Source organism: Nasonia vitripennis, chromosome 3, assembly GCF_009193385.2.
Source record: "Nasonia vitripennis strain AsymCx chromosome 3, Nvit_psr_1.1, whole genome shotgun sequence".
In the NCBI taxonomy this organism is placed as follows: Eukaryota; Metazoa; Arthropoda; class Insecta; order Hymenoptera; family Pteromalidae; genus Nasonia; species Nasonia vitripennis.
In genome coordinates this window covers 607,898-635,213 of record NC_045759.1, presented here as the reverse complement: position 1 = coordinate 635,213, position 27,316 = coordinate 607,898, and the positions used below count along the sequence as shown (strand labels likewise).

At 52.3% G+C, this 27,316-nt stretch overlaps 1 protein-coding gene and 1 long non-coding RNA gene across 4 annotated transcripts in view; both read right to left on the bottom strand.

The window, feature by feature from the left end:
* Positions 1-27,316, bottom strand: part of LOC100120674 (zinc finger protein jing) — a 102,675-nt gene that overhangs the window by 60,831 nt on the left and 14,528 nt on the right. The gene's annotated exons all lie outside the window — the stretch shown is intronic.
* Positions 6,343-25,373, bottom strand: LOC103315651. The gene is made up of 3 exons (XR_512012.3): positions 25,022-25,373; positions 24,772-24,940; positions 6,343-6,753 (listed from the first exon to the last, which is right to left on the bottom strand). It is a non-coding gene; the product is annotated as an uncharacterized LOC103315651 (long non-coding RNA).

Below are 27,316 nucleotides of genomic sequence, written 5' to 3'. Positions count from 1 at the left end.
TCCGAGCCGAGTAAACGAGCAGCGGAATTCCAGCTGCGTCGGCAAATAAATTCTCATTAATTAGAAATTGAACGCGGAGGCCGGATGGCTAATTGTACGCGGACCGGAGGGTAGCTTTTGCGAGCGAGCGACGAGTTTTAAGGGTGCTTCGCGAAGCTTTGCGCCGCGTCTGGAAGGAAGTTTTGTCCTGCGAAGAGTGGCTTTATTGCCGCCGAGGAAAAGGGAGCTTTTTGCATAAAGCTAGAGCTATTAATATTGTTTAAAGTTTCATTTGGGGAGGGGGGGGGGCGGCTCGCTACGACTCCCGTAACCGAATGAATCAGTAAGTTTTGGCAAGCGTATAGAATTTCGTTTAAATAAACCATTACGAAATCAATCCCGATGCAACAATGGCGCATCAAGCTCACTAGCACCTCGTCGCAATCTCGGCATCCGCAAAGACATCCGCCGCCGTCCCTTGGTACGCAGAGCCCGATAAACTTCGGGCGGTTTGTGTTTCGGAGGCTCTCTCGCGAAAGGAGAGCAGCAGCGGCAGATGGCGGCGCGGCTTAATACCTGTCGCACAGCTGTACGCCGCCTCGTTTAAAGAGCGTCCTTTGTGCCGGCCGTAATGGCCCCTATACAGAACTTCCGGATTCCGCCTCGATTTTCCCTCTCAAAGAGATCTCCCCGTGAAAAGTTTGAATTAAAAAAAGAGAGCGAAGAAGAAAAACAATCTCGACGCTATCGCGGCGAAACTCGACGTATACCGCGTGTGTACAGGGGTCGTCGACGCAGTCGCGAGAGGAGAAAGAGAAAAAGTCGTAAACTCGCTACTGTATACACAGGGCCGAGTCGTGGGCGTGGGTGTATATATAAAAGTTTCGCGTGTAACAGGTGGTTTCGGTAATTGCTCGCGCTCCGCGTATGTATACACACACACATACGCGCGCGCGCGCTCTCGCCGTTCCGAGGATTAAGTCGTTCCCGGCGCGCGCGCGACATTAAAATCTCGCTACTGCCATTTTTTTCGCGGAAGAAAAAAGCGTTAGGTGCGTGTGCGACCCTTGACGTGCGCGCGGATATACGCGGGTGCATTGGGTCGGTTATCTGATCGACTAGCGACTGTATGTGGGACGCAGCTCGCGTGCGTTTACTTGTTGAATTTCTTCTCGTCCTTTTCGTCGGTTGTGTTCGAATTGGCTTTTCCGCTTTGCGAAATCACTTACGCAACGTACGACAGAGAGAAATTGCGTACATCTATTGCCCCCAGCACTCGAAAATTCAATAGCGAAATTCCTTGATTAAAGGAGCAATCGCGCGGCGGGCGGCTCGTAAAATCCTCTCGGATAATCCGGAGAAAAGGTTCGCGCTCGGCATTCCGAAGGCACGTTCCCTCGTAAACTTTTTTCTCCCGCTCGCAAGCTCGGGAAATCGAGGTTGACAGCCCTCCATTTTGAAAAATTCTATTCGATTTAATCATCGTTATCGAATCAGGGCTCATTATCGTCCTCAAAGTCGGTATGAAAAATTTAATAAGCGAAATCGCCGGGGCTGAATATGCAAAAAGCGCTTGATTCTTAAAAGCCCTCGACGAGGAGGAAAAAACGAGTCGTCGCGCGCGAGTTTGTTTTTGCCTCACGGATGAAACTCTTTTTTTTCGTCCCGTCGCGAGTACGAATGAGAGAAAAAGAGGAAGATTCGTCGGCAGCTGTGTTTTCGCAGCTTGAATATTTATGAACGAGCCTGGAGTGTTACTCCAGTGGCGAAAGTGAAAAAAGCCGCTCTCCCGAACTCGTCGTCGACTACCCCCGCTCCGGCGAATCCATTAATGTATCTTTATTCGCTTTATCGTCCCTCTGCGGAATCGATTGTCGAGCTGACCTTAAATCGGAAACTCTTCGAATAGCCATTCGCCAGCGTGTCGAGCGAAACAGCAACAATGAAGACATTCCGCTCGCGTGTGCAAACAGAGCACGAGATAATCCCGACGTGGGCGGCCGCTCGGCTCTCTCGGATCGATCCGCTCTCTCCTCCCCGACGAATTAATAACAATCATTATCGACGGATCGCGCGCCGAGTCGGGGTCAGAGATACAGTCTCTTCTCGCGCGATGCGCCAAGAAAGCAAGTGCCTACTCGCGATCGATCTCCCCGGCGACTGAAAGTCGAAAAGCCGGTTTAAAGGGCGTATAATAGAAAAAGATTTTTATCGCAAACGCATAATGCAGTCGGAGAATAACGCAAACTCACGAGGCGTGTAAAAGCCCGGGCCAGACGCAATATATCCCCTCGTTTCTCCCGCGCACGGCGTTGTAACGCGCATCGCGTGCCGGAAGCGCGTCGCGCATACCTGAGTCGCGCACTCGTGTCCGCCCGGCCCGAGTCCCCGTTTAATTTTCGGTGGCGGCGTTTTGCGAGGGCATCGCCGCACGTGCGATATCCCGAAATTTTACCGCGCGCTGTATAGGACGCTAATGAAGCGCGAAAGCGTCGATAAATTATTATTATACGTCGATGCGGCGAGTTGGCAGCGGCTCGAGGTGTTTATGGCGATGTGCGTTAAATGTGGGTCGTTATTATGTCGGGAGAGCGAGTTGATGAGGTATAATTATTAAAGCATGATACGCCTTGCTGAAATATACGAAAACCAAAAACGACGCTGCGCTACAAATCAGCGTGGAGCAGCCATTGAAAGGCGAGTTTCCAGCCGGCCGACAATTGCGTTCTCTAATCTAACCACTAATCTCTTATCGGCACCCTTTCGCAACGCGCGCGGCATTTTCCGATCGGGGCGCGAGGGTCCTCGATCACTCGGAGCCGTTGTTTCGCGCGCGCATACGCGTCCCTCGAAGCGTCAATTTCGTCGCGCAGCCCTTTTTGCGGGCCCTTTGACCAAAGATACGGTTCGGTTTCTAACGCCGTTTTATTGCGTAAAAATACTGATCCGGGGTCTGTTCGCAATTTTCCATTCCAGTCGCGTGTTCGAGTAATGCGTCACTCCCCTATCGCGCGATCCATTGTGCGAACAGCCCGTAACTCTTTCTCTCCGTGCGCGTTGTAGGGTAAAAAGGAAAATCAATGAAAATTTGGAAACCAGCGCTATCAGAGAGCTTCAATGTGCGTAGCACGGCGCGAAGAACCAGATGAGAACGAGGGAGGGAGGCAGCCGGAAACGCGGCCCGTATCTCACTTCCGCACCCTTTCGAGCGGCGCCGAAGTAGCGCACGGCCCGTCTTTCCCCCTTGAAGGGCGGCCCGAGCCTTTCCTCTTCCTCTCCCCTTATACCTCAGCTTCTTCTTCTTCCGCTGCGGCTCGTTCCGCTTTTCTCGCCTCTTCGCGAGGCGCTTTACGGGCCGCAACTTTATTTCGCCAAAGCTTTCTCTTAATGAGGGCCACGGGAGAGCCGAGTAGGCGTCTGGCTGATCTGGTCTGTTACTACTCGCTCTCTATAGACACTCAACGACTGCTTATAATATAGGTACATGTGTTCGAGCGACTGCAGTCTCTCCCTTATTCGACTCCGATTGTCTCGCTCGCGACTCTTTTGTGCTGCGCGTCCCCTTTACAGCTTTTGCAGACACTCCCGCGTCGCGTGTGTCGGAGTGAGCCTCGCTCTCTGTGTCGCCTAATATGCCATTAATCTCCGCGCGTTTATCGTAGGCTCGTCAGTTTTTTTCTCGCAAAGCCGCCGCGATGCGCTCGAGAGCCGCTCGATACTGCAAAAGAGAGCTACGCGAGGCTATAATCTCGAAAATTGTACAGAAATGCGAACCACACAGCTCGTAATAATAATCATGTCCATCGAATTTGTTTTTACTCCGCCAAAGTACGAAAGCGAGTATCGCACCCCCAGGCAACCGCAGCAGCAGTACGGCACCTTCTTCCCTCTTTTCGTCCTCCTTTCGGCTTCCATACAGCACCGCCGCGTGTGTCTGAGCGACGAGGCGCGCGTCGTGCCCCCACAATGCTTCCGCGCCGCCGCGACGGTCGATACGTCTAGCTTCCCCTCTCGCAGCTCGTCCCTTTCGCGGCCCCTTTTCTCACTCCTCTTACTCTCCCTCTGCCTCCTATATAGTTGCACGTAGCAGCGCCGCGAGTCGCGACTTTTCCCCTCAAAGTTTTTTGCAATTTTGGCTCGATTTGGCGGTAAACTCGCCCGACCAAACGATTTTAAAAACTCATCTGCGGAAAGACGGGGAGTGGAGGAATATATATCGAGTATGCAAAACCGGCATCGCGCATCGTGCCGTACATCATTTTTACTATTCCATATACGGTCGTCGGCCGATACGTGCCCTCCTATGCGATCCGAAGAGACTTGCAGGCCAGCTCTCCCTCTCCGTGAACCTACTCTCTTCATAAATATGTAAAGATACACACACGGCGCTGGGATAGAGCCGGTCCGTAACGACGTTACATTAGCTCTGCAGCCGGCCAATATGTGCCGTTTCTCGACGCGGGGGCAACTTTTGCGCGGCATTTGCATATTTTTGCGGCACCGGCGCTGCATCTCGCGGCTGCGATTCGGTTATAAACTTCGTTTTCCCTCGAATCGGGTTATGCGCCTTGCTGTTTTTCAAGAAAAACGAAATTGCCAACTTCACTCTCCGCCGCGAGATTTATCGACGCGAAAATTAGCCGCGACCACTGCTGCCTCCAGCCATTCCGGCTATATACTTTTTTCATCCTAGCGGAGCCCGGACCGATGGCTTCGTAATTTATGGGCTTCGCTCTTTTGAAATTCATTTACGAAATTGATGGCACTTAGCCCGCGCGTCTGGCTTTTTTTTGCAGGAGCAGCAGGCGGGGGCAACGGGTAAGGGTTACAATGTGCTGCTTAATTGGAAGCTACTAAAAAGTGGCTTTATCAAAAAAGGTTTTCAACGTCGATTCGATTCTTTCTCGAATAAGTGTTTGGGTTGCGAGAAGTGAAAAAAAGTAAAACGACCTAAATTCGAAAGCCATCGATCCGAGCTTCAAAATTACGTGCGAACTTCGGCAAACAGGTATATCGAGGAAGAAGTATAGAAGAGCTGCAAAAAAGGAGGACCAGCGCGAAAGACGCGAAAAAGGAAGAAGGAGACGATATACGCGCTCGGGGTCGAGTTACCCGGTGCCGATGACTTTCTCGGCTGGTCGATCAGCCAGTGATACTCTCGATTACAGCAAATCCTCGAGCTTTATCTCTCGGCCCGTCGCCTCTTTCTCCGGACCGCCTTCTATCGCTGCTCTCTCGATTACACGCTTCCATTACCAGCAGACTCGCGCGAAAAATAACTCGCCTTATTTAAGACCCGACCCGCCGCCGGCAGCGTGCCACATCCGTCCGGGACAGAAGCGTCGCGCAGCTAATTACAGCCCTCCTTGCGCGAGCTACTATACAACCCCTTCGCCAGCTTTTTTCCCCGCAGCGACGCTTGCCAGAAAATCGCAGCATCACGAGGTCAGGGGATGGCGGGAAGTTCTTTGCAGTGATTAATCGCGGCTAAACGAGACCTTCCTGAAAGAGATGTACAAGACAACGCCACTAAGTTCGTATCGAATTTTAGCCTACACGAGAGCCCCCCGCACTTCATCAAGCCGATCACGGCCCGTACGCACCTTACGTAAAATTCTCTCTCTCTCTCTCTCTCTCTCTCTCTCTCTCGCGCGCGCGTCTTTTCCCCATCCGAGAGGCAGCGGAGCAGCTCTTCCGTAAATTACTCCCCGCAGTCGCGTTAATTTCTGCAGTGCGCGCGCACGGAAGCTCTCGGTTTAGATAAGATCTCCCCCGTTTTGTATAGAGCAGCGCCGGCGTTACACCCCATAAAGCGCGAGCCGCGGGCGACGCAAGAACGAGCTTTTCTTAGCCGCCGGGAAAGGTATAGTGATTGCCGAACCGGATGCGCGGTGGGCGAGGCTGTACAGCGATCGATTGTTGCTTCGAGGAGTTGCGCGCTGTGCAACATCGAATTCGCGAATGCAAAAGTATTCCCCGAGAAAGCGCGAAGAAAGCTGAATCGTCGCTCAATTAACCGCGCCGCGCACACACGAGCTCGCATGATGCACGCGAGCCCCGGAACATAACACTTTTTTCTCGTGCTCCTCGCGATTTTTCGACGATATTGAATTACCGAATAATCGCGCCAGATTGGCCGCGCGAGATTGGCCGCGTCCTCCTCGCTGATTGAAAGACGGGGGGCGTGAGCACACACGTGTGCGTGCGCGTTCTCTAGGAAGAAATTCGAAGCCTTCGGCCCCCTCTTTTTTGTGCTCGCTCTAGCTTCGCGGGACCTGCTGCCGCTGTACTATATAATAGCGCGATGAAGTGGCAATCGAGAGACTTTGCTTTATCAATAAAGATCAATAAATCCTTTATGCAAATAGCTCGTAAGAATTAGAAAGTAACACCGGCGATAATCGAGTACACAGCGCGGATATAGCCGACCCCAAGTGCTGCTCCCCTGCGTAAATCACCGGGGCAAACGCGTGCGTAGCAAGACGCACCCCCAAGACAACCGCTGCTAACGAGTCATTTCTCGGCCGCGTCTCTCGCATCTTGTATCTCCGGCTCCTTGCGCGGAGCACACAGACGTTCCCGGAATGCGGGAATCAATCTCGTCAGCCGAGACCCCTTGATTAGAGGCCGCAGCTGTGGTGTGCAGCCGCAAGACGTTTGTATTCCGCGGACGCGGCTGTCCGTCTAATCAGTCGCTGCCTCCCGAGACGTCGGGTTATGTGCCTGGTCGAGGGAGACTCGTTACGAGCTGTTTTTTACGAGCCGGGGGCTTACCTGCAACAGAAAGGAGAGCGATTCTTAGATTTCATCGCGTAAACGCATCGGAGTGTGAGTATGTACGTTGAGACACACGCATTTACGGTCTGGTATATCTCAGCGCCAGTGTTCCGGCGCCTCGACAAACGAAAGCCAAACACAATTTCCCGCGGCGGCCTCTCTCCCTCGCCCGTACGAGGGCATAAAGTACCTCGCTCGCTTCCTTTGCAGTCTCCTCGAAGAGCTACTCGTATAATTAAACCGAGAGGGCCTCGTCGCCGAGCCGGAACGTTAAATACCCCCCGACGCGAGTGACACGCCGAGCGAGCGTTTGTATTACATTCGCCCAAGATCACTGCGAAACGAAGTCCCGGCGACGATTCACTCTCGAGACTTCAAAGCCACTGCGCGGTTCGGCTAATTTTCTGGGAGGTCGATTCGAATTTCCCGCGCGAGATTAGCCTGCTCGTATGCGCAAAAACGCTAATCCTTCCCCGGCGCGCATACAAAGCGAAACGACCCCTCAAAAGGCCAGCGCCGCGCGAGCGTTCAATTTCGCGGATAATATAAACACGAGTCTCGCGTTTCCCCGAAAAAGAACGGCAGCGGTGCGCGCAATTACACGTGTATTACCGCGAACGTATGTACATGGGGAGGCAAGCGCAGGGCTTCAAAGGGAAAGATAAATTGAATTTTCGCGCGACTTGACAGGCGCGCGCTTTATCGCGCAGTCGATGCCCGCGAACGATAAGCGGAAATTGGAACTGTGCAGTCTACGAGTGGTCAGGATTCGCTGTGCTGCTGATGCTTTTCAACGGGCAAATTGAGCGAGAGGAGTTGAAAGTTGATTCAGTGCGGCGATCGCTTTTGTTTTAATGAGACGAGTAAGAGAGTTTGCCGGAGTTTTGGTTTTCGGGCTGAGCGTCCAGCTTATACCTCAATGAAAAACGGATAACCCAATCTCGCAAACAGAGGACGCAGCGAGAGGATCGCCGCGGTGGCAAGTACCAATAGAGCAATCCCCAAAATTTGCCGAGCACAGCTCAACAGTTTACAGCCGCACACAGCTGTCCGAGCCGCGCCTCTGCACACACTCGATCATCTCTCGAACGCGCGACGAGCAGGCGAAACCGATCGGAGCTGAGCAGCCTGTACGTGCATCTATTATCGATCGCGGAGAGCGACGAGTCGCGGCTTCTTCAGTTCTGCGCTGCCGTGTGGAAGGTATGCGCATGCCGCAGAACAGCTGCGCATTGATAATTCCTGACAAATGACACGGGCCGCCGACGTGCGCGCGAGCGAAAGAGAGACGCGGAGAGCGACCAGCATGACGAATCGTCAATTTCGCGCGGAGGAGTGGCGCGATGATTGAAAGTGCGACGACTGCTTTGGATGCGAGTATGTGCGGGTTTGGATGATTTCCAAAGTTGAATTTTTTAAAAGAGAAAGAAGACCAGATTACTTCGCAGGAGGCTCTCTTCTTCCCTCTCGTCGACCTCGTTCGGATTCGCTCTACATCGGCGCGGCTGTCTTCGCCTATCTCTTAGGGAGATCGGCTCTCTTTTTTATTCCCGTTTCGCCGCCTCACAAAGGCTGCTGCCGCTGCCACTCCTGCCCCCCCACTCCCCGTCTCTCTCTCTCTCTCTCTCTTCTCTTCAAATATGTACCTACTCTCCACGCACGGTTATCGCAATTTTTCTCTCTGCTCCAAAGCGCGCAATTACCCGTGTGTCATGCGCGCGCGCGCGCGTGTACACGCGATCAATAAACATTGCACTGGAAGGACCCCCGGCCAATTCGCGACCCCAGCATCCCGGCAATATTTACGTAAGCGCGGCAGCCACTTCAAAGCGCGACTCGACAGAGGAGACGAGAAAAAATTAGGGAATACCTCGCAGCCGATAATTTCGCTCAGCGGCAGCGCGAGCCAAGAAAGGAAGCCTTGAAGTGGTTGCGCCGCAGTCGATCTCGAGATCAGCTGCCGCTGCGCCGTATCTCGAATTCGTCTGCACGCACTCGGCTGGAGCGAGTCGAGAGTTGTCGGGAATCAAAACTGTACTTCATTACCCGATTAAAATTATGCCGTAACAACAATACTCTACTCCGGGCCGCTGCACAAAAGCGGCAAAGTTAGCCAAGCCGGGACATAAATAAACAAAAAAAAGGACGTAAACCCTCGTCCACTCTTCCAAAGCACCTCTGCCCCCTACCACCGACTCTTTCAATCCAATTCCTCGAGCGAGAGAGAGAGAGAGCCGGAGAGCCGTCCTCCCCTCTCGTATACTTTTTCTCCCTTTCATCCTCCTTCTCCTCTCGCTCCTTTTCTCTCCTCGCTGCGCGGGCCCGGTCACTAACTCCTCCAAGGCCAAACGAAACGTGACTCGGCTGCACCTCGCGCTTCGCGGAAGGGCATCAGCGGCAGCAGCAGCAGCCGTGCCAAGTTTGATGGATCGCCCGCGCGAGAGGCGTACGCGTGTGTGTGTGTGTCGAGCAGCTCCTTTTTTCCTCCTCGCCGTGCGTTAATGAGGGCGCAAAGGTGATTTCGCGCTTCGTTCGTCACGCTGCCATATTCTATGATTTTCGCTGCGCGCGGAGAGGAGGCTTTTGTTGCATTTTTAACCTCGTTGCGATAAAAAATAATAACGACCTTTTTCCCGCGACGTAATCCTCCAAAGCTCGACGAAAATCACCGAAAATCCCCTAATGCGGTAAAGGGGGCGGAAAAAGTTTCGTAAAGGAGCGAAAAAAGCGTATCGATACACTGGGGACTGCTAAAATAATTATATTCGGATCGATGCGGGTATACTCGCTCCCTCGAACAAAATCGTAGGCAAAGTCCATAAGCTCTCGGATTCTCTTCTTCGAGTATATTCATCACTACTCTCGTGTCACACCATTCACCGAAAGCCCTCACTTCGATCAGCCATTATCTCAGCCAACAGCGAGCGTCAACACTTTTGAATCGTCCATCAAGACCGTAGCCACTTACGGGGCAGCGTAGCGCACCCCACACGTCCATTATTATTATACGAATCGCGCGCGCGACACGCGCTCGAGGTTTTATCTTTCCTTCAGCCATGTGTCATCTCTTGGTCGGGCAGGTTTTGCCGGGGCCACGTGCGCATCTTGCAACGGGCCCCTGCTTCACGCTTGCAGCAGAGCAGCAGAGAGCAGCATCCCCCTCCCGAAAGTCGAGACGAGAGTCTGGCACGCGCGCGTCTGGCTACTGCCGACACCCCCTCGCGTGAGCACGTACGAGGTGTTGGGTTCGTTTCTCTTTCGCTTCGAACGGCAACAACGAAAAATTTCACTTGAGGAAAACTCTGAAAAGTACAGCCCATCGATTAGCAGCGCGGCTTCCCCCGTCCCACGAGCGAGTGTAAAGGCGGGTGCGGAAAATTGAATCGCAGCCGTACAGGAAAAAAGCGACACGCTCGGCCCTTTCACTTTTAATTTTCGACGATTCTCTAATTTATGGCGCTCGACTGCAGCGGTCGTGTGGAAATTGGCAAAAAAGAGGAAGGCGCGTTTTCCGCTTCGCCCGGCCATTCGGCGACGACGGAAGGGGTGGGGGGCGGGCGAAGCTTAATATGCGCGCGCGGACAGTTTATCGGCCTGAAAAGTGCGCAATGCGAATAAAGTTTCAACAAACAGAGCTGTACACTGAAGTAGCCCCGCGACATAACTCAGCGATTGCCAGCGAGCAAAAAAGCCGAGCATTCGAGCGCGTACGGCGCGCCATCGCGTGTCATTAAACCTCAAAGATCGTATTTCTCTCTCTCTCTTTCTCTCTTTCGTCGTTTCTTCTCTTCGAAAATACGGCCCTTTTCGCCTCGACGCAGCGTATCTATACGCAAACGAGTCGCAGCGGCTGCACACGACGCGAGGGACGCACTCGAACGGAAGCGCTTTCATGCCCGCAGCCAGTACAGCGGAGCTCGTTCGATCTACGCTCTCGAATTTCTCTCTTTCTCCAGCTCTCGCTCGCGATATCACCGTCTGAGGGGGTGTACCGACTTTTTTGGACGATTTGCGACGTTGCTTTGGGTACGCGCGTTGAATGGCCTTGCTTCTCGAGAGCGCTTATTTTTACGTTCCCGCAAAAAAGGAAATTACGCGCATAACTAAGGAGCAGAGAAGACGTCGAACGTCGGAGCCGCCTCGTAAATGATTTCTGCGGAGCTGTCTCAAATCATATTCCGCCAGGCGGCTTCCAGATAATGGCATTGCCGCGCGCACGCGTTTTCCCTCCGCGCGAAAGAGCGCGTTGAAATATGCAAATGCCGAGCCGGAGTCCCGGGATTATGCTCTACTTGAAATCCGGAGAGAGAGAGACGTGCTGCTGCAGGGTTGGGAGGGACTTTTTTTCGGAAAAGAGGAGCGAGCCTTTTTGAAAAGTCGGCTCCAGTTTGTCGCTGCGGTCGATGGGAGGAAATTTTTCCTGACGGATTTCTGCGTCTTCTAAACTATTTATCTCGCCGCCAGGACTCTACACGCTCACGCTCGAAGGTAATGAGATTAAAGGAGGGACTCGGGAGAGATTAGAAGCAGCCGCCTCCCGCGTTCCCGGTCGTTTACCTTCCGATTAGGCGTTTCGATTTCCACGACACGCGCTCCCTCCGCTTTGACTCGCGAGGGACGCGGAGGGAAAGAGTTGACGCGCGGCAGGCTGAGCCGATCGGAGGAAAGCGCGAGCGGGCTTTTGTGTCTATATTAATGCGCGAGCAGAGCCAGAGGGGCTGGAAGACAGCGAGAGGGTGTTATGTAGATCGAGAGAGAGAGAGAGAGAGCTGCGTAAGCCGCGCGCCAAGTTTCACTGTTTTCTGCTTTAAATTCGACTCATTGTGAGAAATCATAATGGAAAGTGGATTTCCAGCGGCGCTGGGGAGGCAGCTATTATTGAGTTTGTTACGCCCGGCTAAATTCACAGATGTGATCTCGTCGAAGCCGTTACGAAGAATCTCTGCACTCGGGGCGCCGAAAGTTTCAACGCGAAAAATTATCTGCGCAGGCCATACGCTCGGTGCGGAAAGTAATCGATACGACGCAGCTCCTATCTATGCGCGCATATGAGCACGTACGAAAGGGTTGGGTTTGAAATTGCCTTGGGGCTGCGCGTTTTGCCCTCGATGCACTTATCCTCGTCCGTCTCTACTTTCGCATCTCTCTCACTCGTGCAACTCGAGCATCGCAGTCGAGAGCGCTTGAAAATTTTATGAGCGTAGTTCCGAGTAGTCGGGTCGCGACGAGCATACCTGCATGGAAAATCTTGGGCAAAGTTCGTCGCTAATTGCATCCCGATATAAACTTTATATCGCATAATACTTTTGCATCTGGCTCCGCCGCCGCGCTGGAATAACAGCATGAGGCAGCAGCTCTCTTTCGTCTCATTATGATGCAAATCCGCGCCGATTCTCTCGTCCAGTTCGTATATAAGGGGTTCCGCTTTGAATGGGGGCGTGGGGTGCAAAAATGATGTCACTGCGGGGAGCCCCGCGTGCGCTCGCCGGTAATTTAATGACTGCCGATTGGCTACGCGCAGGGGCCGCTCGGACTCGGGCGAATTGCGCCAAAGGACATCCAAGATGCTTTTAATTTTGTCAAAGTTCCCGTCCCAATTGCCGCGCCGAGAGCGCTACTGCGCGAACCAAAGCTCTTTCGTCGGCAAGTTTGTTATCGCCGCAGCTGCAGCGCGCAGCCAAGGCGATCGATAACACTTTGCGGCTCGGTACAGAGCCTTGATTACCCCCAACTAATTATACGCCCGGCCGCGAAAGCCGAGCCACAATAAACAAACCTCAATCGCCTCGATGGCTGCGTTCGTCTAGGAGAATGAACGAAGGCGCCGCCGGAGAGAGCACTCTCGAATCAGCGGCTATTCATCGCGAATCAGTTAGTTTTCTCCGATTTAAATTTAGACTGCACTGTCTGCTGGCTTATGCCGAGTACAGAGCAGTGTGTAGAACAAGAGAAACGAGGGTACGCGAGACGCAAGGGCTGAAGCGGAGAGAGAGAGAGAGAGATAGTGGAGGCGGGGACGCGCGGGGCGAAGGGGGATGAAAGATGCAATATGACCCTATTCCACCGCGCGTCGGCCTCTGAAAAGCGCTTGATCCGGTTGCACGTGCGCCTATGAGAACCGCATACGTCGAGATTGCTCCGAGACGGAGCGGAGTTGAAGACGCCGCTGCTTGCTGGAGTCGGTTTTATTAAAAGAAGACGTCGCGCGGGCTGGTCAGGTTGGAGAATATCAGAGTCGCGGGTGCAGGAGGGAATGTTTTGATCGATCAACTCGACACACACGGCGATGGCAAAAAGAAGCGGGCCAAAAATAATTTCGCCGCCGAGCGCCGCTCTCTGACAATGGGCGCAGAAATTGCAGAATTAGACGAGGGATTGCCTGGCTATTGTTCAACGTGAAAGGGGTGGGTCTGGAGTGTCTACTTCGGATTTTAATATCGTCCTCGTATTACACGTCAATCGGCCAGTCGCCTCGTCGAATGATTTTCCAATCCCGCGCTGACAACTCCCGATAATATTTTGACAGAAACGGCGCGTAACGCAAATCCCCGGCTGAGCAAATACGCCGAGGCTGCGGAGAGAAGAGAGCTGACCACACGCATGGCGTATCACAAAAGGGGTCACGCGACTCTCCGCATGACGCGTGACTCATGTCTGTGTATACGTGCAACTGGCTCTCCATCTTTTTCCATAGTCTATTGTGTATTATAGCTCTCTTGGCCCCCGAGGAACATTCCAGGCTGCAGCGTAGGGGGCGCCTATGTGCAGCAGCAGCGGCGGCGGCGGCGCCGTCTAACTTCACCTCGGGCTAATGCTCGCCGCGGAAATAACCCCTCGGGCTTGCGTAACTCGCTGATGCATACACACACACACACACAGACAGCTCGTTCACGTGATCGGTAAATTATTCCTAGGATGCGCGCGGCTATCGCAGATCGTCGGGCTTTACGATTCATTGTTTATCGGCATGTGCGCGCGGCTTCTATGGATTTCCTCTCTCTCTCTATATCTCCGAGGAGAGGAGCATCAGGTATTGTGAGGCAGCGTGGATATGCCGAATTGTTCGGCGTTGAGTATACGGCGAGCTAGCAGCCGGTGTTTGCGCGGGGCTGATCATACATATTGCGGCTTTCCGAGTGTGTATAAGCTTCCGAGTAGGGTTGATTCCGCGAGCGAAGCCAAAACACGGCGTGTTTTGCTTAAAAATTCGTAGCGCAATAAAACGAAGCAATTACGTGTCTCCCTTTGATTTTCACGAGCACGAGGATGTAATAAAAGTGGCGAAAAAGCCGCAGATAGCATCTGCACTGTCCGGAAAGATGATAGCACTCGGTGTACTACGGCGTGACTTATGAGCAGCGATGCATTTCCGAGGGATTTCGGGGGGTCGACGCGACGGCGAGGGTGCGCGCAATCCATTTATATTCAGATTTGCTTTTTGCGCGCCGTACGTGTGTGTATGCGTCGGTGTGTAGATCATGGATATGCGCGCGCGCTCTCGTCTTTGAATTTCCGCGATATACGTGCACTTATATTCTCCCGTGGGAACTCGCCGCGGCTAATCGCGTCGGCGACAGATGGCGGAATCAATGGACACGTCATAATGGAATTTGTCTTTTGCTCATTATATTGCGTTCTTCCGCGTTTTCTCCTATTAATTATGAATAATTGTTTGCGCTAGCTGTCATTATGGTATAGCTTCTTACGTAACCGCTTTAGCGCCTTGAATTTTAAATAAGAGCGCGGCGCTGTGTACAACGACAATTAATCCGCGAACTAAGGGGGACAGCAGCGGTATCGATCGAAAAAAGTCTGCTAATTATAACAGCGACCGCGCTCCTGAGTATACCTTTTAATAGCCACGATTAGGTTCGTCCAAGCTTCCGCGTTTCCGATGAAACCCGATAAAAATGAGTCGATGTCCACTTCGATCAAGTAAAAAGCCCACGTTCTGTACGCTACCCAACCGAATCGAAAATCAGCCGTCCTTCGGAATGGCGGCTGCACTACTCCGACTCCGATAAACGCACGACCACAGGCGCACGCATTCGCGATCTTGAGGTTTCGAGCCGCGGCCGCGAGACGTACGCGCGGCGCATACGCGCGAAACCGAGCCGAGGATGGATTATTCACGGGACTGGCGTGCCTGTGATTCTCGAGATTCGCGATATTCATAAATTTAATCGCGATGGAAATCGTCGTCGTTCTCGAGAGCGATCGGAGTGCAGCACTCGTGGCGAAGAGAGAGAGCGGATGTCGCGTGGCATTTCGCATGCGTCGTGCGACGGCCGGGGCAGCGCGTGCGTGCGCGATGATTTGCGTGCGTGCACGTGCTCTCGGGAATCGGAAACGCGAAAGAATAGCGCGGGAAACGATTTCCGTCTGTCCCGACGAGAGCTCGTGCGCAGATCCCGAGAGCGATAGAATTCGTAACACCGCTGCTGTTTCGATCATCGGACTCCGCATTTTACATCCTGCTAATTGGCTCTCGCTGTTTTTGCATAAATAAACAAAATGATCGACAGGAGCTAGTCGGCCCGAAATCTCCTCTCGGCTCCTCCCCCGCTGGAGCGCACCTATCAAAAAGTGTATCAAGCCTCGGAACAAAGTGCCGCCGCCCGCTCCTGCATCCAGCACAATAGCCCCAAATGAGCAGAGTCCCAGCATCGCTGGCATACATATACCGTCTCGCTTCGTCCCGGAGGATTAACCAGGAGCCCCTCTCCCCAACTAGCTGATGCACCGCTCTGAAATCCAGCACGCGTCAATCAGCCCCAGCGCGTGCTCGTGTCAGTCAGGCCTACGTAAACGATGATGGGGTGAGAACTGTATAACTGTGCTCCGTGAGGGGAGGCTGTTTTTCACCGCTTCCAGCTCCTCGGCCGAATGCAGTTGCATTCAATTGCCGACTGACCAAACTCTCGCGCGTGAATGCCTGATTCGGCGGAGGCTACTGTCTGTAGGGTGCAGCCTATTCTCGAGATATTCTGCGCGTGGGGTGCTCTCTGCAGCTGCGTGGTTTGTTGGGACAGAGCTCGGTGTTGTTGCAGGGATTACCGGGAATCGAATAAATAAAGGTTGCGCGTTTCTAGGGAACGGAGGTGTGTGATTTACTCACTAATTGGTGCGGAACAGAAAAAATGAGGAAACTTTAGCGAAACTTCTCCTCTCCGGCTTATTTTGCAATTATTCGCAGCGCCCCTATAAAGAATCTCGAACCCGCGCGAGAGCGTACCCCCATTCGGCCAACTTTCAAAGCGAATCGACCACAGTCGTCGCCAGATCGAGAGATACCAAACTCCGCGCGTCAACTCCTTACCCGCCCGTATGTCCCTCCCGTCCGTCGTCGGACTTGTTCTCCTTTTTCCGAACTCGCGCGCGCAGCCATGCAAAGGAGAGTCACGTGCCGCCGCGGGCATAAAAGGACGAGCACAAGGTGCGGAGGCACCAGGTGCGCACGGGAAGGACGGCTCGTAGCTCGCGGCGAACTTGCTCTGCTTCTATACTGGCGTTAGGAGAGAGACGTTCGATGACATAATCGAATTTCCAGCTCTGTGTCTCGGCGTTTTTAGGCCGATGAGAGTCGCTTGTTGGCGTGTGTATCGAGAGCGGGCGAAAGTTCCGTAAACGGTTTTACCTTTTCTTTGCGACGGCGCTGCTGCTGTCACGCTGTCTGAGCTACGGAGATGAAATTTCGAACGGAAGGGACTCTGCGAATATTTTCGAGGCGACACGTTACATGGAAAATGAGCAGTGTCGAAACAATCGCATGGAGACGTCAGACAACCCCCCGGCGACTAATCGCAAGAAAATATCCATTTTCCGCGTTGATACCCCCGAACAATTCACCGAGTCGCGAGATCGTCTTTAAAAAGGGTTGAGAGCGCAACAAACCCTGCAGATCTCCGGAGGAGCGCGCAGAGTGGAAAGCCACGGGAATGCCGGCTCTCGTGCCGCAACATCTCCTTCGCTCCCGCGTGTTCCTTCTCGAGAAGGGCTGTGGAGCAGACATTCGCAAGCAACTTGCCGGGGTCGAGACTAACCAAATATCTCTGCATACTCGATTAGGTTCGTCCGGATTCGAGCTGCGCGCCCCTATATCTCCTCGAAGGAGAGAGAGAGAGAGAAAGAGAGAGAGAGAGACTCTACACCATCAGCTCTATACCGTACTTTCGCCGAAAGAGCGTGAGAGGAGTCAAATTAAATTTGCCACCGAGCGGCTATGCATGTTTGCCGAGCTTGCGCGCGCGCGATCTTCGATTAGGTTAAGTTGGCTATTTTGGAGCCTGCGGTTTGGAGAAACGCTGTAGACGTAAGTTGCGCACTGCCGCAGTCTCTGGGTGGTGCAAAAAATCTAGGCCTCGAAATCGAGCCAGAAAAATGCGGCCGTTCGTCGGCCCGTTCTTTTTCCTTTTTCTCTTCTGGAGCCCGTATCAAGCCTTGCCAGAAATATTCTCTACTATAGTCTTATAGCAGCATGCAAAGCTCGTCGTCTCCGAGTAAACATTATTTGATCACGATGTTTCGCGCGACGGCGCTCTTTCGAAAAACAAAGGCCTGGTGGATTCGTACAGTCCCGAAAGCTTCGAAAGAATAAGACTGCGAGGGAAGACAAGACCGTAAAGGCAGTATATACATACGCAGAAACTACATTGAATTCTCTCTTCCAAGATCAAAGGTGCCTCGCGCCGAGGACTGCTTTTCCTTCCTCGCTCACCACCGCCCCCCCGGGGCTTTGTTAAACAGAACGTGCTTTTCCTTCCGCGCTCGATTTTGCAAAGCGTATAAAGAGACCGCGCGCGCGATGTGTGTCGACTTTATATTTTCCGCTCTCGATGTTTCGCTAGCGTGATAATTTCCTTTTATTGTTTCGCAAGTGAGTATTAGCGCTGATGATTATTATATCAGGCGTAATGGCGCGGTAACACGCAGCGCAAGATCGTTACAAAAATTACACGAATGATATACATCATAAGTAACGAAGGAAAGCGTCTATTGCGAGTACTATAGTAGCCGCGGCGAAGCAATCAGCGTGTCTGAGCGAAAGGCGTTTCTTCTCGGAACGAGCAAACTTCGCGAGCAAGAAGTTGTTGCATCGATTCTTTCGCCTCGGAGAGCTAAATCACGGACGAGCGCGCGACTTTTCCTGTGAGCTCCTTCTCCCAAAGTGTTAATTATTTTTCCGCGGACTTCCAATCTGAGATCAATTGCGAAAGTTTGAAAAAATTATTAACTCGAACGAGCAAACAAGCCCGCGCGCTCTTAAAGCGGACCTCTCGTCGTATCGATATCCAGCCCCGCTATATACCTCCGGCGAGATAGCAGCCGAAAGGACCGTCCTCCACTACTACCTCGTTCCCTCTCATCGGATAGCCCATACGCGCATATGCCCATCGGAGTATAGGCGATAAGCGCGCAGGGGTCCAGGGGCTCTCTCTCTCTCTCTCTCTCCCTATCTCTCTGTGCCGGAGAGCGCCATATCGATTAGTCGCGCGCGAGGGGCGGCGAACTCGCTCCCTTGGAAAAGGACAGTCGGCTTTTTTTGCACCGAGGGAGAGAAGCGTGGCGCCGAGGCTCGAGAGTCGTCACCCGATGGAGATATAAATATAAAGTGCTCCGAGCGCGCGAGGGGCTGAGGAGGGGATATACCGGAAGCCAGCGAATGTTTGGCTGCCGGCGGTTGGGAGGAGGGTATGATGTAGGTCTTTTTCCTGTCGATTGATACGTGTCGGATAGCGCTGCCCTGTGAATTCGGACTCCATCAATGGGACGAACAACAATCGAAAATCAATGAGCCCGCCGTATAGCGAGGAAAGCGGACTTTGCATATACCAAGGCGGAGAAAACAGTCGGTATCGGATCGAAGCCGGCGCCACGGAGTAGCATAAGCATTTCCACGACTAGGCGCGCATAAATTTCCGAACCGTTTAAAATTAGAGTTTACCGCGGCGGAGAGTGACCTCGAGTCGCGATTACGATCGCGCATTTCAAAGCAGTTCCACGGCCGAGGAAAAAGATGTTTGAGTCATGAAGCCCGCGCTCGATTTGTTTGTTTGGACGCTGCTAAGGAGGGCCGGATTAGTTATACCGACGCGTTCGGTCATTCGTCTCGAGACGTCCGCTGCAGACGTTCGAGTATACTCCAAAGCCTTTTTTCAGGAATTTATTTGCAGAGAGGATGATGATAAGCCGATAAAGCGAAAATACATCCCGCGCCAAAGCAATCGATAGCGCGCATAAAAAGCTCCCTCAAAGAGAGCTGCTGCAGGAAGAGCAAAAAGAGAGCGCTCTCGACTCGGACTAATTTCCAGAGAGCGCACGCCGGGGTAGAAAATCAGTTGCGGCTTATGCTCCGGGACCAATCGAAGCGCTGCTGCTCATCGGCCGTGGCGCGCTCGCGCGCGAGTAAACAGAGGCGAAAACTTCCTTCGATACTTTGCCTCGGTCGCAGCTCGCCGGAGAGACTGGAAACTCTTTTGGAATTGGATGTTCCGTTACCTGACAGACATCCCCCGGCGTTTTGATGCGACTTTGCGTCAGAACAGCTGGGGTCATTCGTCAGACAAGAACAAGGGAAAATAGGAGATTACGCGTTAGCGACAAAGTCGGATGTAGCTTTCACGGTCAGCTATCAATCCGATCGCAGCCGCGTCGCGTAGGGCAAACACAGAGCTCCTGAAATATCGCGGCCGAATGAAAATCCTACTCTCGCCGGCTTAGAATAAGAAATGCACGAGGCTTTTCGACTCGCTGATCCTCGCGACGATTCGGTATCTTTGCCGTTTTCATCCTGTCTCAATCCCGGTCGAGTGCCCTTACGCACGTTCCGCTGTTCAATCTTCCAGCGAGCTTACTCCGGGGCTCGGGGCTAATCTGGAGGAATACTCTCGAATGTTTCAGTCGAGTCGACGCGAAAGGTATATTCTAAAATTTCGTTCGAACCGACGATTACTTCGAAATTCAGCGTCCACGCAAAAGTTCGAAAAGCGCCGAAAAGGGACTTAAATACTTTCGCGAAGCCTTAGAGAGCAGCTCTTATCCGGCAAAGGCTCCTCCGTGTACTCGAACCGTCTCGCATTATATAATGCACACAATATCGCACTCTCTATTACGAGGCACATCATGCTCGAATGCTCGGAGCTCTGGAATGTAATAACCAGCGAGCCTTCCCCGTGCGCGGACGGCGCGCTAATAATAATATAGCCACGGCGAGTCTCGTCGCTTTTGTCGACTCGTCTAGTGTCTCGCTTTTTAATCTCGTTGTATGGGCGCGAGCAACAAATTCATCGTTTATTTCACGTAACGTACGGAGTCAACTTTTAACGACGCACGAGGCACCTGTTCGGCCGAGGAGGGCGTGCACCGCCCGAATCGCCAGTCGCCTAGAGAACAAGAAAGAGCAATAGGAGGACCGACAAAAAAGCGCGAACATGTGTGTAGAGCATTAGGAAACCGCGCGTCAGTTGTGCCCTTTTACAATTTCGAAAGCCCAAATTGCCGGCATTTACTCTTCTCTCCGTCCACCCCTCGGTCCGTCTGTCCTCTGCGAAAGGTCGAAATTCGCGAACACACGCATCAGCGGACAACGGATAATTCGGAGCTTCGCTGCGTCATCGAAAAGAATGTGGCCGTAGCGAGTTCGAATCAAGCCCCGTTTGTTAGCTGCACAATGCAGATCGACGAAAAATCAAGGGAAACTTTGCGGCGATCGAAGCGCAATTCCTCGAAGCATTATTATCGGCGGAGGTTTAACGGCTCGCGGCTTAATTTCGCGCGCGCGCGGTTTATTGTCCTCCTAACTCGCGCTCGGCTGCAGAAATATCATCGCGGCTCGAGTGATAAACGAAGTTCCGAACGTTATACGCTCTCGCGGTGTGTATATCCCTTTCTCTCAGTCTCTCGAAGAAGACGAAGAAGAGTACCGCATCAGAGGAGGTATAAGGCCGTTTGCGGGCACATTAAAGTGCGAGCTGGCTAAAAGGGCTCTCTCACTACTCGGCTGCTGCGGCCGCGGATATGATTCAACCGGATGATGTACGCTCGTATTTTTACGGCTGCGTACACGACTCCGTCGCGATGCCCGGGAGACGTAATGGTACATAAAGAAGCTTGTATTATTGTTGAGCTCTTGCAGCTGAAAATCGCGCTCCTTCTCTCCTGGGACTGAGTGACTCTTTATGGGTGATAAATCGGGAAGTTGCTCGCTCGTCGTTATTAAATTCGCTGATTCGGAGTAGTTCGGAGTCGCGACTTTAATTCCTTAAAGTAGGAACAGCGGGAGGGCTCTCTTGAATTATACATACATGCCCTTCAAAAGAATCCGCTCTTCTGGCCAGTTAAACCATCAGCCTAACTGTCCCTAAGCCAACCGTTTAGAATACCAAAGCGATTCCCGCTCGCTGGTCTCTGCCCTCGTCGCCCCGCTCACTCCACAGTCCACACACAAAAGATCGCGTGCGGAAATTGTCCTTTGCCGTTTACGGAACGGCCTCACGTCGCGGCGGAGCACCATGAGATCCTTGGAACAAAATATCGGTTTCACCGGACGCGAAGAGAAAGAGTCGCACAATAAGTTCGGATAATTCAGCGCTATCGAGAGCCGGCTAATATTCGAAACAATCAATCAAGCTTCGATACTAAAAAGCTCGAGTCACTATTTCGAACAATCGCCAGCATCATTTTTCTCTCCGGCCCGTCATCTCGCGCCTTCGTATCAAGGAAGAAGAAGAAACTCATTCCTAGAAAAGAAAAGAGGCTTCGTGCCCTGGCAACGGAACGAAAGGCCTCAAAGAAGCAGCAGAAGAAGAGGCAGAGAGGCGCAGCCGAGCAAAAAGTCCAGGATAAAAAATGAAGGGCCAGCCTGGCTCTCTCTACTATCCCCTACCACCGCCGCCACTAGTACTACTAGCCGACCTGAAAACGTCAATTGCAAGTTCCGCCGAGCTCTCTGTCTCTCGCCTACACACGAGAGACGGCGAGCCCTCTCGAGCTGGTTACCGCAACAGTTCGCCGCTGCGACAATTGGCTGCGGAAAATTAATTCTAATGATAAGGCTCGCTCGAAATGGGTCGAGTATGAACTCGATGCAGTTCCCGAAATAGGAGGCCCGACAAAACAGAGCAGTTGCATTATCTATACTGCAGCATGGACAGAACCTTCTCCAAAAAAAGGACTGTCCGCATCCTCGCGTTTCTTCTTTTCCCTCGTCCGCGCTATAATTAAGAGAGCGAACGCGATCGTAATGAAGACCAGCGCCGTGGGCCCTCCATACAGATGCCGCCAGGCTCTCGCTACTCGCTTTGCATTGCATTTGTAATGGTAATGACCGAAGATTGGCTGCCGTCCCTTACACACTGCACCGCGGCCATAGCGGCGGCGGCGGCCCGGTTTGTGCATTAGCGCGAAGGAGAGAGAGAGAGAGAGAGAGAGAGAGAGAGAGAGAGAGAGAGAGAGAGAGAGAGAGAGAGAATAGAGGCCGCTCTCTCGTCTCTCTCGTTCTCGCTGGCTTTGCGAAAAAGGCTATGCAAGTATAATGGGACGTAGCGAGAGCGGTTTTAATAATTTTCGGCCGAGCGCTTTAACAGCGTTTAATCTCGTAACTCTTCGCCGTCGTAAAATTTGTTTATTGCCCGCGCTTCTGCGAATCACCGCTTTACGATCGCGAAAATCTTCAAATTAGACAGCGCAAACGCACGTCAGCTCCGTAAACACAAAACAATAAGACGCCAGCAGTGCCCCAGAGCATTGGCCGACTGTCAGCGGCTAGAGAAGATTCAAATTGCTCACGCAGCGCTCAATCCCAGACGCAAACAAGTCTATCCGTCCGTCTGTACACGGCCCTGCATTCGTCTTCCTTTGCGTCGGTAGCTCTGCGGCGCGATATTCGCGGTATGCCCCAGCCCTTTCTCTCGGGAGACTGAAATAAATCGATCGGCCACTGCCTCGGAGACCCTACACACAGCCCGACGAATGGATTCCACGGATGGTTGAGAACGGCTGCGCGGGGTATTTAAAAAGTGACCCGAGAGTTGCTTAATAGACGCGCGGCGGAGCCAAGGTTGGAGGGCTATCGAACGCGCGATGTTATTTCGGGTACATCACCCCTGCGGTCCGCGTATCCGCAGTTCGATCATCGGGGTGGAATCGCGCGCGGCTGCGAAGCTTTGTTGGAATTGAAAACCATTCGTTAGTGCCGAAGAGAAGAAGAAGAAGAGGAAGAGTCATAATGTACGCGCCGAGGCTAATGGAGCGCGAAGAGGAGGGAGAAAGCGAGAGAGGCAGGCGTGATTCTGCAGAAGCCGCAGAGTCAAAGAACCTGCGCTCGCGCGAGAATTAGAAGGGAAGGAACGGCACGAGTAATGGCCGAGAAGAGGATAAAGTTTACAAATCAGATAATGAAGCTCCGCACGACCAGTCGGATAAGAAGTCCCAAGCGATGATAAAGGAAACTATCGACAAAAAATCCACACACAAAGCAGTCTCCCTCTCGCAATAAAAAAGCAGCGAGTGTATCTGCCTCTCTCGCGACCGAGGGCAAAGAAGAAGCTGCGCGCGAGAGACGCGAAGGTGAGTAGTCGTCGTCGTCGTCGTCGTCGTCCCTTCAGCTTCAAAGCGTAAAAGCGGACCGCGACGATACACACGAGGGAACCTGTTTTAGGAGCGTAAGAGAGGTAGACTCCGCCGCAGCCGCTGCTTCTTCCTTCCTCTCTCTCTCTCTCTCTCTCTCTCTCTCTCTCTCTCTCTCTCTCTCTCTCTCTCTCTCTCTCTCTCTCTCTCTCTCTCTCTCTCTCGCTCCTCTTGTTCTTGTTTAGCTTATGGGACGGGTATGCGCTCTCTCGCATGCTGTACGTACGCGAGGACGATAACGCGCAAAAACTGTCGGCGTGACGAAGATCATCTTTATACAGGGAAAGAGAACTTCGGACTTTTTTCTCTCTGATTCGTCGGAAGCTAAGTCATGGATCCGAGCCTTTATCGCCGCGGCCGATCGCCGATTAAAAACGTGTTTCCTACGTGAAATTATGATTGCTACACACAGCTGGTTAGGTCGGGCTGTATTTAACGGGTTTATCGGGAATTAAATGTCGCGGACGATAGCACCCGAGAATATACCGAATGGTATAGTGGCACGTCGTAAAAGTAGAAAAGGAACTCGCCTGTAATGCCGAGTTAATGACACCCGTATAGCGGGCCTGCAGCGCCGGTAGATCATATTGAATAGAATATGCGCGTTAACGGGGATGGGAAATTGCCGGCATTTGCATATTTCATTACAATTCTCTCGTAAGACCCAAGCGGTTCTAACTGCTCTACTCTCGAAAAAAATCCGAAAGAGCGTGTTTTGCTCGCATCTCGAGTTTCGTTTATTTACAGCCTTTTTGCAAGCGCGTGCGCGCAAGTCCCCGTAGACAAAACACGGCAGCGCGTTCCTTATGGCGCAGTAGGGGCCACCCTTTTTACGGGCGCGCGCGCACATTAGTGCGAACTTTGTGAAACACGAGGCGGCACACGGGCGTACGGTCAAAAGATCGAATACAAAGCTTTGCGCAAAAACGCGTGTAAGCTGTTTGCCAAGTGAAAACTCGAGTACGAAATTTTTAGAAATTCCCGCGGTGGTATTAATTAGGCGAGTCTAATTTGAATTCAGATCATCCGCGTCGGAATGCCGCATTTAAAGCCCGCGAGCGGATAAGGTGAGATTTTAATTACCGCCAATTAAATTGGGAAAACGGCGCCATGCGCCAGGTGGTCACTCGGAAAGCGACATCACGCCCTACTGATACAGTCTTCGCAGATAAACAAATAATTAAGAAACATCGCATACCTATCTACCGTCGACTCCAAAAATAGAATCACCCCGAAATAAGCGAGCCCCGCAGAGCAGTGACACCCCATACCGTCGAATCCCGCCAATTATCCCGGGGACAACAAGGTGAGAGCGCGTATACTTCTCTTCATGCCCCAGCGGAGTTTCAGCTCCTTCGCGCCGGGTCACGCTTCCCAATTAATACGCACTTCTGGGCTTCGTTCCACCAGCGGCTCGACTTCCTTTGACTTCGCACGCGAGAGTTGTTAGGCGAGTTTCAGCTCTCCGCGGAAGAAAAGGGAGTGTATACTCTCTCTCTCGTGCACAGCACTCTCGTTTTTCCTTTGACGATCCGGAGAGTGGAGATCCGTTACGAGGCTGTGGGGGGATGTAGTAATGAGTTCGGAGATAAGATTTTGGTCGGTCTCGTAACTTGCGAGGGAAAGAGAAAAAAATTACCTAGTGCTAGGAAAGAAACGCCCTGGAAAGCTGATTGATAATTTTGGTGGAAAGTTAGGACGATAACGAGGTCGTTTTTCTTTTTCGTGAAAATAGCCTCGTATTCGTCGTTCCGAAAGCTCGCGTTCGGAAACGGTTTCAACGAGCGTTTCTCGCCCATCAGCGAAAACACTAAACAAACTCTTGGCACATCCGTCGCTCGTTCGAGCGCGCAAAAACACGAGCCTTCGCCTCATTATCAGCGCGTATCGTATTACTGCACTCGTCTCTTTTCATACCGAAATGTTGACGAAACAATAGCGAGTCGTCGCTAGCGTACCGCGCGCTACAAACTCGCGCGATCGGAAGTAAGTTTTCCGTCGTGATTCAACAGTCACCTACCACACATCGTATAGCATTCGTCTACAAAATCTCATTTCGAAGGCGAACACCGGAAAAGAAAAAACGCATCGAATGTAGGCCTAGAGCCGCGTCGCTCCACTAGCATAAATTACTGCGGAACGAGTTAGAATATCGCGCGCGCACACACACAGCCAGAGAGAGAAGTCCATTACGTCGCTCGCTCGGCCGTTCATTACGCGAAATCAGCACTCGCTCGTAATGACCCTCGAAGGAACAAGGGAATTCCAAACCAGCGCCGCTGCTGTTACTGCTGCTGCTGCAAGTGTGTTGGCTAAGATACTGCAGCTCTCGCGGGAAAGGCTCGCGTTACATAAAGTCTGGATGCATTTTTAAAGCGGCGATTCGGCGCGCTGCCTTATGTCGTAGGCTGCTTAGGAAATTTCCAGCGTCGTTTAGAGGGAAATGCTAAACTCATTTTTTATTACTATCGTACACACTTCTTCCGCCAATAAGAATTCAATTTATCATCGACGAGCTCTTTGTGCTCTCTCTCTCTCTCTCTCTCTCTCGTCTACTATCTATCTCCCACTGCGTGCTCGTGCACTTTCCTTCGGCCTCGCCGACATGTCGGCGCGGTTGCGCAACTGCTATTATGTGCTAGATGTATATGTATATCACGGGAGAGAAGCGCCGCGTGTATAGGTGAACGCGCAAAGTTTACGCGAGATAAAGCAGCGGATAAGGAGAGAGTTTTCATTCGTGACTCGCAGAAATATCACGAGAGCCGCCTAATCTGCATCGGTTCGATTAAGCGCTGGATCTACATGGGGGACAACCTTAGCCTCCTTCGTCGGGCAAAAAGCGACCGGTCGCTAATTTTCCTCTGCAAAAGGGATCGAGTCGCAATATCTGTCTTTCGCATCGGGAGTCCGCCGCGGCGGCCTATTGCGACAAGCGAGCATGTCCATTTTCGCTAAACTGGTTCGCTAAACGGCAAAAAGCCCGGCGACATCGACATTGTTCGAACGAGTTCTGGATCGGTTTTTACGCCTGGATTCCGGCGATGACGATTGAATAACGCAAATTATTGTGTAAGAGACGTTGCAGCGGAGTCGGAAAAACGACTCGGGCATTTGCTAATGCGCGGGAGTAGGAAAAATGTGCCATTATTATGTACGCGCGTCTTTTTGCGACGATTCGGTTGCGAGAGAGAAAAGCCCCGGCTCAATTAGCATGCGTACACGGGGTTACGAGTAAGTGGAGCACGGTATCTCTCGATCATTACTCAAAAGCTTGGGAGAAAATCTCTAAATCCTCATTAACCCCGGAGTCGCCGGCTTCGCTATTCTCGGGCCGGCTGATAATTGAGCGATTCCTCGCTATATCTACAAAGCGGCGTTTCTCTCTCACGCGCCTTCGTATCTCGGCTTTAAATACATACGCTCGTATTGCGCAAGTATAGCTTTATCGCGGACGCGCTATTTGCCTTTTCCGAATCGTGTAATCGCGTCGCGCGGCCAACGACATCGGCGTCAGCTGTTTCGCGCGTCTCGAGCAGCGCACCCACACACACTCGACACTTTTATCGCGATAAGCGATTATACATTGTTGCGAACTCTTCGGCGATGCGAAGGTAGGACGTACTCACATTCGCTTAGCTTTGCTAGCCACAAACTAGTGGAAACTTGTTAGAAACGAGTAGCTCGAGAAGCGTAATTAGTCTCGTGATTTGATTAGAAGAATAATCGGGATACCGAATTCGCGCAGTTCTCGAGACGACTATTAGGATAGAGAGCGATGGTTGTCTAGACTCATAGAGCTCGATAAAGACGTGTACCGATAAGCGTTTATCTCTCGCGCCGCAATTATTCGTCAATCGATAAATTCGATATCGAATTAAGAGTTTACTCCTACAGCCTCGGTTTGATCCTCTCTTTGTTTCGCGAGCGGTGT